The sequence below is a fragment of the Halictus rubicundus genome, unplaced genomic scaffold (assembly GCF_050948215.1).
Source record: "Halictus rubicundus isolate RS-2024b unplaced genomic scaffold, iyHalRubi1_principal scaffold0028, whole genome shotgun sequence".
NCBI lineage: Eukaryota > Metazoa > Arthropoda > Insecta > Hymenoptera > Halictidae > Halictus > Halictus rubicundus.
Window position 1 is genome coordinate 658,659 of NW_027488569.1, and position 15,246 is coordinate 673,904.

The window sequence follows — 15,246 nt, forward strand, 5'->3', positions numbered from 1 at the left end:
TCGACACGGTATGGCTGGATGGTCTGTTGTACAAGCTAATAAAGAAAAACTTCCCCCCTCACCTCATAAAAATGCTTTGGTGCATGGTGCACAAAAAGAATTTTCAGGTAGTGGAGGGAACCAACACCTCCCCAAGGAAATTGGAAGTCCGCAACGGACTACAACAAGGCGCGGTCAATTCCCCCATCCTGTTTAGCCTATATATGAGCGACCTGCTAAACCTGTACGACCTAAACAACGACAACCAAAGAGGGGCATTAGCTTACGCAGACGACCTCCTGATCTACATTAGCGACAACAAACCCTCCATATTACAGACTAAACTACAAGACATATTCGACAAAATACAGGACTACTTCGATTCATGGAAATTAAAAATAAACAAATGCGAAACAATCCTTTTCAGACCGTACATTTCAAAAATCTCAGACGCAAACGGAGACGTACGCACGAACGCCAAACACTTCCACATACGGGACAACAGAGACTCTAACATTAAAATCCCCCACAAAAAGGTTGTACGTTATTTAGGTGTACATCTAGATTTAAGTTAAATTACAACGATCACGTCAACACGCAAATTGGCAAGGCGCAAAAAGCCTTCGCAGCAAACAAAAGACTATTTTATTCGAAAGACCTCGATGCAGGAGTCAAAATCCTATGATACAAAATGTTAATCAAACCAATAATTTACTACGGTTTTCCCATTTGGTTTAACATAAGTGCCACTACCATGGAGAAAATCCGTCTCATGGAAAGAAAATGTCTTAGAGCCTGCCTAAACACATATAGAACGCCCGAGTCCAACTATACGAAATACATAAGCAACCACAACCTTCTGCACAAAGCTCAAATACCCAGGATAGATATACATATGTTAAAACTAGCCAGAAACCACTGGGCGAACACACGTGAAATACTCAATAACAGTCTAATATTCAGTTCCACATACCCCAACCCATTATACCACGAAAACACGAGACACACAGGATACATACCGCCAGAAGCATTCATACACCTAGACAACGCAAGACTCATACAAAACCCACACGGCCACCCAATAATATATCACTACAACAGAAAAAACTTCAACAAAACATTACCATACAACAACAACTGCAGCATCGACGACACCGACATGCGTTTCCGACACAAACTTACAAAATACGACACAGAAGACGACCACAGGAAAAACAGAGAAATACTGGTGGCTTGACGAACCACCATAATTAGTGCAATGGTTAAGCCGATGCCCCGTAGACTAAGTAATCCGAGTATTATTAGCACCAACCGTAAGCTTAAGTTAAGTTTAAGTTTAAGTTTAGTTTAAGTTTAGGTTTAAGATCAGACCTGGCTCAGGTTTAACACAAATAGTAATAATCAATCGGTAATTACACAATAAAGTGTAATTTAGTACTGTTCGAGATTTTACCTCATTCTAAGCCTTTATTGTAAATACCACGTCAATTTTAACTTTGTACATATTTAAACTAGCAATAAATACGACTTCGATCTGTCGATCAGCCCGACGCGCCGTCGGCCCCGCACCGTCCCAGCGCTCCCCGCGAGCTCCACGGGTGGATCGAGCAGCACGGGCCTCGCGGGCGCGGCGGGGGGAGCGGATGCGGTGGATTCGTCTATTGCTCAGTTCGTCTATTGACACGCACAAACGACATTCAGTTTCGGAATTCTCACCCATCCGTAGATTCACGTAATCGTTTCGTCGGTACCCCGCCTTTTACATTTACCTTGGATTATCGGTAACGTTTCATTTTGGGAAACGCCCGTATATCTAAAACAAGTACCATAAATACCGTAACCTAGCACACCAAAGACGTATGTACAATTCTTTTCAACCGTGCCCTCTGTACATAATCAACCCCGCTAGCGTAAAAGAAGATCTAGTCTTAAGTAATAAGTTTCACACGTGCAATAAGTGAAAAAAAAATATATCAACCCCACAAACAGCGTGTGACCGGACTTCCGGTCCTTTAGTTTAGTCTATAAAGTTATTCTTCTGTTATACTTTTTTTTAGCGTTTAAGTTTATTGTTCCGCATTGTAAATATGTATATATGTCTCTTTTTGTTTGTTATTTGGCACAATAAACGCTTTGTTAAAAAAAAAAAAAAGCGGTTAGGGGGTCGGACTACGGAGCGGATACGCTTAGGGTTCGAATCCCGTCGGTGGGAAAGTTTTTTTTCCATACGTCATCTTTGTTTTTTCAATTTCTTATATGGTTTATTCGTGTGATTTTAACAATATTTTTTTAATGTTTTAAAAATATTGAGGTAACATTTTTAACTAACTTTTATTTATATCACTTCGATTTTCCTTCGAATTTAATTATATTATTTTCTTGGATTAGGCAATAAATTAATATTTATATTATTGTGTTCGTCCACGATTTCCGCCAGATATGAAATTGCTTGTGAAAATTGGTAAGATTCCGTGAAAAGAATTTTTAAATCTACTTCTGTCATTTCCGGAAAATCAAGAGTATCTACCGAGGATACTGTTTGAAATGGAGTCTTTTTGCAGTTCCAATTATTTCCAATTTTTGGAAAGGTTTTGTTGTCTACTTGTTTGTGTAGAAGCTGGTACTTTTGACCTAGTATACTATGCATTGCCTCTGCATCCCAACGAAAATAATGAACTTCCTGATCCGTAACATAAATGTCCACAGAACAAGTCTTTCATTCAAGTAACTATAAACGGGAATTACTTCCTCATGTACCTTACAATAAAGAGGAATGGTATAGGCTTATTTGTACCTGATAACTCACTTTCAAAATAGTGGTAGTATGTAGCCCTTTTCTCTCAATTTGACAAAAACCAATACTTTGCTGCGTGTTATTTATTCAGAGTTCTTCTTATTTCCTCCCTAATTTCTGAAGACGCTGTTGGAATGTGACTAACACCGATCGGCGAACGAGAATCGATTATCGATCTCGTATGTAGCCCGCGAACTATGCGGCGATTGCGGCGCCGGTGCGATGCGAAGTTGTACTCTATGTAAGAGTTATATATGGGTTCGAAACGTATTACTGAGTGGACGTGTGTTATAGAGTTTTTCCTTTTTGTATCATCTTATGTATTCATTACTCAAAATATATTTAGCATTAATAATTAATGTGAGTGCTAAATCCTAACAGACGCAAGGCTTAGAAACTAGATTAATGAATTTTAATATTAAGAATGTTAAACACGACCGCAATGATGAACATATTCAATTAGAGAATCGAGGAAATAATAGATACTGCAAAACTATTTTTGTATGTATTTTAGTTAAAAATGTTACCTCAATATTTTTAAAACTTTAAAAAAATATTGTTAAAATCACATGAATAAACCATATAAGAATTTGAAAAAATAAAGATGATGTATGGAAAAAAAACTTTCCCACCGACGGGATTCGAACCCCAGCGTATCCGCTCCGCATCCGATGCCCTAACCGCTGTGCCAACCGGCGATGTTGTAAACGTTACGAACATTCTGGTATATATCGCACAAAATACAATCCATTTTTCTCTTAAAACATTTCTTAGGTCAAACACTTACTTGTTTCAATGTAATAATGTTTAAAATGACTTAATATATACCTGCGATAAAACCAACAAGTGTAACTTTCCTCCTAATAGCAGAAACGGAGAAAAAATTCGGTTTTTCTTGTTTTTACAAAAAGTGCCCATAACAAAAAATCTAAACAAAATTGACGACACTGCCTGTTATGGTACTTTATCGGGGCACTAAACAGCAAAATAGCATGTTTTCATATTTTTGAGAAATGTACATTTTTCCGATTTTTTTTTGAGGTTTTTCATATTTTGCGACCACAGTTTGCAAGAAAAAAATCTGAAAAAATTCTCAAAAATCTGTCTTAGGATCCAAAATATGCCACATTTTTTCAGAATTTTAGGAAGCATCAGAGTGTGGAAAATGCGTGGAAAACGCGAAATCTAATTTACCCTGTAACTACCCTCACGGGCAAGATAGAGAGTTGAAATTTTGCTCAGAGGGGTTTTTCTGGGTCAGCTTTCGAATGGTTCATTAATCATTGAAAAACCTCTAAGGGCAGTTTTGACCATCTTAATCGGCTAGGCCCTATGACTTTCGTTCTACCCGAAAATAGACAGCACAACTACTAAGCCTACAGAAAATACGATAGTAAAGAATTAAAATCCATTACTGCTCCATCTCTAGTTCATGACTCAACGCTATGCTCCACGTGGCCTGTTACCGAGTAAGTATCAGCCGCGCTCTGGTTGGCTTGTGTTTTTTGTTAATAAGCCGAAAACAAATCGCTCCAGCGCGAAATGGTAAAGGAAAATGGTGCTTACAGCCACCTCAGAAATCACCAGGGTTGACGATACGTTTTGAGATATCCTGTATGTAGAAGCCGTAGTGGGGGCCTCCGTCTCACTAGTTCGCGAGCAATAATTAGCTACTGCATTCTTTCTATCTGACCACAAAGTCAATCCCATAACATTGAATAAAATTGTTATAAAGAAATACACGAGTGTCTTCACCACGTAACAACAAATATTTCTGCTGGCAGTGATGGGATACACGCAGCGATCACCGAGATGATCTCCGAGAGGAAAGGCCGAGTCCCAGAATTCATGCAGGAGAAACTTATTCTGATTTGAATGTAAGTAAAACATCATGTCCTTGAAGTCCATTTTTTTGTTACCGCGAATCGAGACTCGAGTGTCTCACGGAAGAAGACGACGAAAAACCAAGCCCAAATAAAAAACCTGTGCCGTGAATTCCATCTGAGAAGGATTCATCCGAAACGACACCACCGTTAGTTAGAAATACGAATAACGAAATGAGGAACATTAAGGAGAATTTAGAGCTAGTCAGAACATTTAACGGAAAAAATATGTCGGTAGAAATATTGATTGGCTGAAGTTCCGAAAAACGGTCAAATCGAACTGAGCTCAAATTTTGCACATAGCATTTTGCATCAAAAACATGTTTCTGAACTTCACCTTCCGGGACCAAAAATTTTGCACTGTTTTTTATACCATCCTGTTTTGACGAGAAAATTCCAAAAATTGCAAGTTTTAAAGAGCGGAGTTCACTCGTTCAAAAAGTTTGCATTAAAATATCATTAGCTCGCGTCGCGACCAGGCCCGCGAAAATCACCGCGAAGCCCGACAGCGCGCCAATCAGCGAGCGCCGACGCCAGCCGAACTCCTCGCGACACGACGGGGCTCTTGTTATGGTCCGCGCTCGCCTACATAGACCCGGCCGAAACCAGCAGCAAGCGGAGTTTGTATAGGCAGTCTCTCATGAGCAGTCGCGCCGCGAACACCTCTCTTGAGCACACCCTCCGCTCCAGCATCGTGGTATTAGTACAGTGACCGACCCAGGACGAGGCCTCTCGAGGCCCTTCAGCGCCAGCAATCTCTGCGCCCCAAACAATAACTGTCCTTTTCAGGACATTCTAAAGACAGTCCAATTCGCATTAACAGTGACACCAGCCTTCCGCAACGGAAGAGCCAGGAAGTAGCAGCCATGTGAGCCGTAAAATCGGTGAAAAACTGAAAATCACGGACGACCTAAATAACAACACCCTGTCAAATCCACCTCACCAACAGCAAGAGGCCAAAAGACAACGCACCGAAACCACGACCAACTTTATCCCAAACAACACATGTGTCAGCACTACCAACCTGGCAACCAGCAACAGGTTCGAAATATTTTCGACCGAGGCCTTCAAGAATTTTGCTGACACCTCAGGCCACACAAGCGATGTGAGTACTAAAAAAAAACAACACCAATGGGTCGCGTCCCCCCTCCGTCCCTAGCCCAAACATTCCAAAGAACCCCGTCCGACCCCCACCCATCTACATGAGATTAGCTGAAAACGAGGTCCTAAAATTTAGCCAAGAACTTGAATCTGATATAGGGAAGAATTTTTATATCAAATTCCTCGGGAACCAGGTCCGCCTCCATTTCAGTGATACCAAATACTTCACCGAAGCAAAACTTGCTTTCCAGAAAGCAGGATTAAAATTCCATACCTTCGCTCTCCCCAGTGAAAACCGTTCACGGCCATCCTTAAAGGACTACCCTCGATTGACACCGAGTCAATCGCTACGGAGCTGCAATCTCAAAAACTGAACCCCACGAGCGTGGTCGCGTTTAAATCCTCACCACACAACACTATCTATAAAATTACCTCCCCCCCCCCCGGGCACCAAATTGTCCCAAGTTAAAACAGTGGGATTCGTTTACTACTGCCGAGTCTATTGGGAACGCTTCATTAAATCCAGGAACTACACCCAATGTTTCAGGTGCCACGCGTTCGGTCACGCCAGCGCCAATTGTTTTAAAAATCCGAAGTGTGTCAAATGCGGTCTTGAGCATCTGACAAAAGATTGTGTCAAATCACCAGACTCCCCCGCTAGATGCGCCAACTGCAGCGGCGCGCACACCGCGAACTTCTCGCAATGTCCCAACCTCATTGCCTACGTCACCAAAAAAGCTGCTATCCACCCTCCCAAATCCAACATTCACCCACCCAACAACGAAATTCATACCATCCGCCATGCCTCCATCACCACAAATAACCGATCTTTTAGTAGCGTAGTCAAAGGACAACCTCCCCTCCAAAACACCACTTCAAATTCAGCATCCGACTCCTCCGAAACAAACGAATTTCTAAAAGAAGCCATAACCTTTGTTTAAAAAAGCTATACCCTGTGACGTTGCACAAATCGCGTCGCCCCGTTGGCGCCCCAGACAACCGAACAAAGGGACCGGACTGCCCGAAAACAACGTTATCGCGAATAGAACCACGGCTCGATAAGTTAGGAAGCGCTCCCCGAGGAACTCCCGAATCGACGGGAAACTCGCATTTTTACACCTTTCGCGCGCGCCGAGCCCGGCAAGTTTCAGGTAGGCGAACGGCACCCCTGTATCCAGCCGACCTGAGGAAAGGGCACAGCGCTTCGCGGGACCACCTACGCCAAACCATGGCCAATACAAAAATCCGGTGGACCGGTAATGTCGAGGAATGGGCGACGCCACACACGGGCCAGACAACCCGGAGGTGACCAAGCGGGACGAAGGCCCCTGTCGACCAACCGACAACATATTTCGCGGTCCTGCCGCCGCCTCACCTAGCCATTTGCAAGGGGCCTCGGCGAGAGTGGTGTAGGCGCCCCCCCCCCTCCATACCGGGGGAGATCGCAGATCTGCCCCGTGTTCCAATTTTGGGATGATTGTCGCGTAAGGTCTGGGGCCCAAGGACCCGACGTAGGCACGATCCTGCGTGTTATGAATGTCGCGCCAGTCGCGCGCCCTATTAGAGGAAAAGCCGGACTAGGGCACGGAGTGGGGATACGAGGACCCTGCCGTAACGCGAACGGACCAGGACGAATTACTGTCGCGACTTCCGTACCGAATCGCACCCGAAAATACCGAGCCAGCGCAGACCGTCGTGTAGCTTGCGATACCGCGCTATCAGTACCGATTGCCGTAAACGCGAAGTGCGTGCACTCTATTACCGGGCTGCAGCGGTCCCAGGATCTCGATCCCGTCCCGAGCCGAGCGCCGGAAGCCGGAGACCATCCCGTGCGAGACGGACAGACCCGCGACCGAAGGCGGGATTATATCGAGAGGAACGGTGAGTCCCCTAAGTGACCGTATTCGTTTGTTTTTCGCGAGTTGGTTCGCCAGGCTCTACCGGGGAACCGACGAGGTCGGCCGACGACGATTCCGTGCCCTCGCGGCAACGCGAGCTCGCGGATCGCCCGTCGGGCGCGTAATATCGCGTCTCGTTCCCCGAGTTTTCGCGTGCCGGGGCGCTTCTTGCCTCGGACATTTCGCTCGTACCGAGTCCATCGGTACTTTGAGCCGCGGCACCGAGTTCCCGGAAAAATATCGCACGGAAGTCTTCCTCGGAGGAGCTGCCGCCGTTAACGTTTGCAACCGTCCGTTCGTTACGTTACTTCTCGCGTTATTCCTATCGAGCCGTCGCATAGCCTATCGTGAAGTTTTCGCCGAGCGTTCGCCGTCCGTCGGAACCGAAACCGCGCCGCGACAGTCCTACCGTAATCGCGCCGACCACCTGCGTGCCGCGAGCCTCTCGCTTCGGCGAGGGGCAATTCTCGTGCCGATCTACCGCACCCCCGCGGCGTATTTTACCGATCGACAACAGCGCGTTGCGAACCCTCCACCTTATCGCAAACTTTGTACGAAGAGCGCGGGCTCTCGGGTGCGGCCACGTGGCCGCGGCTTTGTAAGAACCGACGCCAATAAAATTGTAGAGCCCAGCCGGACTATCGATCTTTTCACCTGCGCGATCCGCCCTGCCGTGACGGATGTCCTCGCTCCCTTCCGTGTCCGAACCCCCGACCCGTTTTCGCGCCTCTCGACATTTTCGCGGTTCCCGAAGGTTCACCTCCCGCCCCCTGCTTCGGCTAAGGGCGGACTTCGTCCGCGTTTCGCGTGGCACCCTTCCGGTGCCTGGCGCCCGAGCAGCAGGCTCTTTTCGATTTCCGAGAACCCTTGGGAATCAGTTAGTACCGGGAGGACCGCGTATTCACGGCCGTACGCGGCCCGGCCTCTGAGCCCATAAATTCCCGGAGTGGACCCCGCTCCCGCCTTTCCACGCGGCTAGTGGAGGTCCACGTTACAACCCATCCTCAAAGCGGTTTGCCCCAAGCTAGCTGCCTGTAACACCATGTTTGATAAACTCGAAATCTTATTTGATGCCGCTCAGCAATTAATCTCATAATCCATCTTCTCCCCAACACTGGAACCATCATGACATGGAACGCCTGTTCCCTTTTCACCAAATCCACCGAGCTTGAACTCTTCCTAACCGCTAACAACGTCCTGATCGCCACAATCCAAGAAACCTGGCTGTCCTCCTCCATTGATATTACCTTCACAAATTACAACATTACCAGAGCAGACAGAAGCGACGGAAAACCCCACGGAGGTGTGGCCATCCTCATCCACAAAAACCTCCGTTACCACCCCTTCAAACTCAAACCTGCCGACAACCTCGAAGCAATCGTAGTTAAAATAACCAACCTTAACTTGATCATCATCTCGGCATATTGCCCCAAACAAACCCTCGATACCGCTGCTCTTGACTCCATCACGAATTTCAGTCTCCCATTCATTGCCGGTGTAGACCTAAACGCCAAACACACCACCTGGAACAACGCTACAAATAACAAAAACGGCAGAACCCTTGACAACCACATGGCCACCAACCGTTACTCCCTAATAGCACCCCCTACCGGCACCTTCTTCAGACCTAACTGTACGCCCAAAAAAGTAGACTTTTTCCTGGCCAACACACTCTCAAACCACCTTTATGAAGTGTCCGATGACCTCTCCTCCGACCATCGTCCAGTCCTACTATTACCCCACCTAAAACACTCCTTCACCACCTCCTCCCCCATCACCAACTGGGAAACTTACCAAACCCACGCAGCTAAAATCCCGATTAGGCCAACCATCTCCTCAATCCAAGACAGCGACCTAAAGGTGTCCCAATTCCAAAAATACCTCAGATCCTGCTTCCACAAATCCACCTCCTTCATAAACACTCCCGAAAAATTTATCCTACTTGACGAGAAACTAAAATTCATAATCCGTCTCCGAAACACGGCCAGGAAAAGATGGCAAAGAACCGGTAACCTAATCTTACTAGAATACTATAAACAGTTGAACAAATACATTCGTAATAGAGTCTTCATACTAAAATCTGAACGCATCAAAAACCAGGTAAAAAACGCCAAAAACACCCACACCTTCTGGCCCGTTTTCCGAAAAATTATGAAAAAACCAACCAACATACCCCCCCTTCTGGACTCAGCCGGAAACTACCAAGACATAAACTCCAAAAAAGCCCAACTCTTGGCTGACCAATTCACCTCGGTCTTCGAAGAGGCCTACAGAACCAAATCTCCCCTCCAAACACAAATAAGCCTGAAACTCCAAGATTTCCATTTAAAAGAACACCTCTCGCCCTCATCAAGCTCGGATATCATTAACCACCTCTTCCCCAAAAGCATAAAGGAACTAACCACCAAGCTAAAACCTAGAAAAGCTTGTGGATGGGACGGTTTCTCTCCCAACTTAATCATCAAAGCCCCCAGGAATACCTTCGTGCAACTTTACTATATCTTCAAAGCATCGCTTCACACATGCATACCTCCCCAAGGCCTGGAAAATAGCTAAAGTCATACCAATTCCCAAACCCGGCAAAAATCGTAAACTCCCCTCGAGTTACAGGCCCATCAGCCTTTTCCCCACTCTCGGAAAACTTTTCAAGAAATCCATTTACAAACTGCTCCTGACTCACATCTCAGAGAAAAGAAAAAAAAAAGGGGGGGCTTAGGGTTAGGGTTAGGGATTTGAAAGTACGCCGCCTCTATGTGGAGGTGGTGCGGTCTATAGCCCTGTATGGGGCCCCCGTATGGCACCGCTCGCTCGAGGCCAGCACGCCCAGCCGCATATTTTATATATGGTGCAGGAGGCGGGGAAGGTTGACCTTCCGCCTCACGCAGGTGCTCTCCGGCCACGGTTGCTTCGGAGAGTACCTGCACAGAATGGGGCGGGAGCCGACTGCGCAGTGCCACCACTGCGGCGAAGATGTGGACACGGCGCGGCACACTCTGGAGGAGTGCCCAGCTTGGGCTGAGCCGCGCCGTGTCCTTAGAGCCGCGGTGGAAGGGTGGGACCTCTCGCTGTCGACCGTGGTCGACCACATGGTCGACAGCGTGAGGTCGTGGAAGGCGGTGGCCTCCTTCTGCGATGATGTTATCAAGCAGAAGGAGGCCGCCAAGCGGGCCCGGGAACGGGACCCGGGCTCGGCGAGGAGTATTTGGGCGCGGAGGCGACCATCAACTCAGGACTCAAGCGCGTATAATTCCATAACGCTATTTCCGAGCGCTTCAAGTACCTACAACTGGAAACTTCAGACTGTTATATCTCATCATGGAAGTATCTGACAAAAAAATGTTTCAGACAAAATTGACTTATTTTTTCCTGTAGAATCTAAATATGTAACATTTTATAGGGTGTTCCATTTAAAATTATAAAGGTACCTCCTCTCCCCCGTTAAAAGGAAAGGGAGGCCACTTCACGTTTATGTAGTCAGAAAGGTCCTTCAGTTCCATGCAATTTAAGACTAAGAACTTTAAAATCGATGGCATTGTTTTCGAGATATTGAGCTGTTCAGAGTTATGTGGGCCACCCTGTATATTTTATATCAAGGCCATTTTCTTTAATTAATGTACTTTGAAGAAATAGATGATTTTAAAACGTCAAACGCTACGCCTGTTTTGTCTGTCTTTCCGTATGATCCACGAGATAAGATTACGTGAAATCTGATTTCGGCCGAGTATCAGTGTAGGTTACGACAAAGCAGTATAAACATTTTAGAAATGTTTTTAAATACGTTAAATGCCGCATCAGTCACTGATGCCTGTCGCGGCCCGAATGAAAAGTTTAGTATCAGTCACGCTCAAAATTTTTATGGATGCCGCAAAACACGTTTTCGCGGCTTACGCTGCTGTAGAGTGCAACCACTCTCGTGGAAAACTTCCTCGTTCCACGAATGTATAACCGCGGCCAGCCCCTCCGTACCGAAAGGGTTAAAGCTTGTTTAAATTGCCAGTATTACAAGACGCCTTCAAACATGGAAGAAACTTGGGACGAATATGTCAAGCACGTTCAATGTGTCATCAATAATACCGTGAGTCGGACTACAAGGAGCACAACAGCAAAGCTTCTTTACGGATATCAGCCTCGTAGCATGGCCGATGCGGTATTACTGTCTGCGATCCAGGAGACCTTAAATCGGGTAGATCTAGAGGTGTTCGAAATCACTGCAGGCGTTACCGAGAATCTCGGTAACGCAAACATCATTTCTCGTGCCATAGTTTTTGCGACCTAATCCGCAGGCGAGCGGCCTCGGTGCGACCGTGTCTCGGCGTTGACAATAGCCAGCTGATCGAGCACGGCGCCGAGACCGGGTGAACGCACTCAGACGTAAACTTTGTGTTTACTTCTAAACGTTTACTTGTCGCGTGAGCCACCGTTCCCATATTCCAAAATATCAAATCCGTCACCCACCGTCCTTGTTTCCTGTGCAGTAGCGGCCGTTAGGGCATTGCCCTCGTGCGCTAGCTAACGTTCGACACTGCCAAATCCTTTGTCATTTTCAAAAACCCCACTCCTTATTCCTTCCGACGCCGGTGGCCACGCATAGTATAAATAACCCGCGATAACCGCGAAACGAGGTCTTTAGACACGCTCGATCGCTCGATCACAGTCTCGCTTTACTTTCGTTTATTCGTGCGCTCCACGACACTTCACTCTCCCAAATCGTGCGCTTCACGATTTGCGCGTTACATCTCCGACTACTATCTATTCTCCGCTTTCTTGTACCTCTGCACTTCACCGCTATCTTGTATACTTTCCGCTTTATTCTTAATACATTATTTATTATTTCATACAGTCCAATATTATTCTCTACCTGTCTCTATCGCAACCTATACCTCTTTCCTTTCGCTATAGTTCCAAACAAGAGGAAACCCGGAAGATTGCTAAGAGCAACATAGATAAGGAACAGGGGAGGCAAAAGAAACCCTTTGATGCAAAAAGATATAAGCCCCGTAAGTATTCAGTGGATGATGTCGTCATGGTGAAGGCTAACACTGGACCAGCTACGGGAGAGAGCCGAAAATTAAATGCAAAGGCCAAGTGACCGTTAAAGGTTAAACCGATTTTGCCCAATGACCGGTACGAGGTGGTGGATCTCAGGGATCTAAGGAGGACACCGGAACAACGAACGGTGGTGGCGATGGATCAACTCACTCCTTGGGTCACAAAGTAAAGTTTATTTATTATAATACAGTTTATTATTTATACAAAGACTTTAGATAGTACTGAGTAATTAGTTTGTTGATATTTGCCAGATGAATACTATCTCGATAGTAGTCGACCGTGGCGAATGGTAGTAACCAGGCGAGGTGAATGATAGTAACCTGCACTCTGCACCACGAGAGAACCGTACCGCGTGAAAACCGATTTTCGTTCGTCGCTGCGCATCTTCGCCCTGATTGGTGGTATTCCCACTCCGTACGCTCCCTTCCCAATGCACAGCACATGCGCGCAGTGACGCCACGCCATACCGGGTGTTTACACAGTATGGTCACGATTTCCTATACCCTATATTTCCATGCTAATCCGTTTAATTACGGTACGCCGCGTATATGAAGTGGAGTGGGAGTTGTGAGGTTCGCAGCGCCTTCCGCGGCCAGTCAAGCTGCGCGAAACGGTACGGTTCTCTCGTGGTGCAGAGTGTAGCTTCGACGAATGGTAGTAGTCGACCCTGGTGAATGATAGTAATCAGGTGAGGTGAATGATAGTAACCTAGCTTCGACGAATGATAGTATGAAATCGACAAGCGATTGATCATCGAATTAGGTGAATGATAGTAGCCTCATCGAATTATGTGAATGATAGTAGCCTCATCGAATTAGGCGAATGATAGTAGCCTCATCGAATTTGGTGAATGATAGTAGCCTCATCGAATTTGGTGAATGATAGTAGCCTCATCGAATTTGGTGAATAATAGTTGCCTCATCGAATTAGGTGAATGATAGTAGCCTCATCGAATTAGGTGAATGATAGTAGCCTCATCGAATTTGGTGAATCATAATTAATTTGGTGAATGATAGTAACCAGGGTTGGTAAGTGATATTGCGTATGTTTGGATGTGTACAGCTGATTTTACCAAAAAGGAATCAACAGACGGATGTAACCACGCCGAGGACGACGAATGCGTCAGTTTGACCGAATGAAGGGAGGCGTTAATAAGAGGGGGCCCGTAGTTCTTCCTTTGGAACGCCAGGTCGGATTGTTGATAGTTTTTCGGGTAGAGAGGGAATCAATGGCGAGAGATTAAGACGAGGACCTGGGACGAGACGGACAGTCAGTCGTCATTGGGTCGTGCTCTGACGCCTATGCCGAGTGGTTCAAATTCTTGTGTGCTCCTACGAGCGAGTTATTGATCATTCTAAAGTTAAAAATAAAGTTTCTCTTTTTTTCTCATTTCTACAAAACTGATATTGGATTCTTACTTTAACCATTTTAGCAAGTTGAAAATATTATGTTGGTATTTTTAAAATATTTTGATCTCTCTACTGTTTTAAAGTCGCACTCATTCTTGCTGAAAATGCATGAAATTCGCAGTTTAGTGATCACATTAATTGATTGTTGTGATTTGTGCTGCAATGCAAGTGATATTACAATTGTTATTAGTACATATTGTGACGTTGCAAATTTTGCATCGTCCCTTTATCGCCGCGAACGACAGAGCGAAGGGACCGGACTGCCGACAATAACGTTAGCGCGAATATTACGACGGCTCGATAGGTTAGAAAGCGCTCCCCGAGGAACTTCCGGATCTACCTGAGATCCGACTTTGACACATTTCGCGCGAGCCGAGCCCGACAAGTTTCAGACATGCTAACAGCATCCCCGTATCCAGCTACCGAGAGTGAAGGGCACCTTGCCTCGCGGGACCACCCACGGACGAACTGTGGCCATTACAGAAAATCCGGTGCACCGGTCATTTCGGAGATTGGCGACGTCACACACGGGCCAGACAACCCGGAGGCGACGAAGCGGGACGAAGGCCCCTGTCGACCAACCGACACGAGATTTCGCGGTCCTGCCGCCCGCCTCACCTAGCCACGTGCAACGGGGCCTCGGCGAGGGTGGTGTAGGCGCCTCCATATCAGGGGAGATCGGAGATCTGCCCCTTTTCCCCGGTCGCGAAGCGCGGCCGGGATGATTTTCGCGTATGGTCTGGTGGCCCAAGGACCAGGCGTGGGCACGGTCCTGCCTTCTACGATTTTCGCGCGAGTAGCGCGCCCAATTAGGGCATAGCCGGACCAGGACGTAGAGTGGGGATACGAGGACCTTGCCGTCGCGCGAACGTGCCGTGAAGGATCACTGTCGCGGTAGCTCCCGTTCCGAAAAGCCACGTTAGATCCTGTAATAAGTCTTTCCAAGTCCCGAATATCGCCGCTCGACGTAAGGTACCGCGCAATCGATCTCGAAGTCCGTCCCGCGACAAGCGTGATTCCGTTCCCGTACTACCGAGGGGTTTTGTGCCTGATCCCGCTAACGGCGGATTACCGAAGACCAACGTCCGTCCTGCGCGGGCCGGCCGAAGCAGCTTAGTGGGCGAAAAGCCGCG

At 46.7% G+C, this 15,246-nt stretch overlaps 1 protein-coding gene across 1 annotated transcript in view; it reads right to left on the reverse strand.

Moving 5' to 3' along the window:
• The window catches only part of LOC143363226 (mitochondrial inner membrane protease ATP23 homolog), a 124,248-nt gene that overhangs the window by 30,313 nt on the left and 78,689 nt on the right, over window positions 1–15,246 (reverse strand). The window lies entirely within an intron of this gene.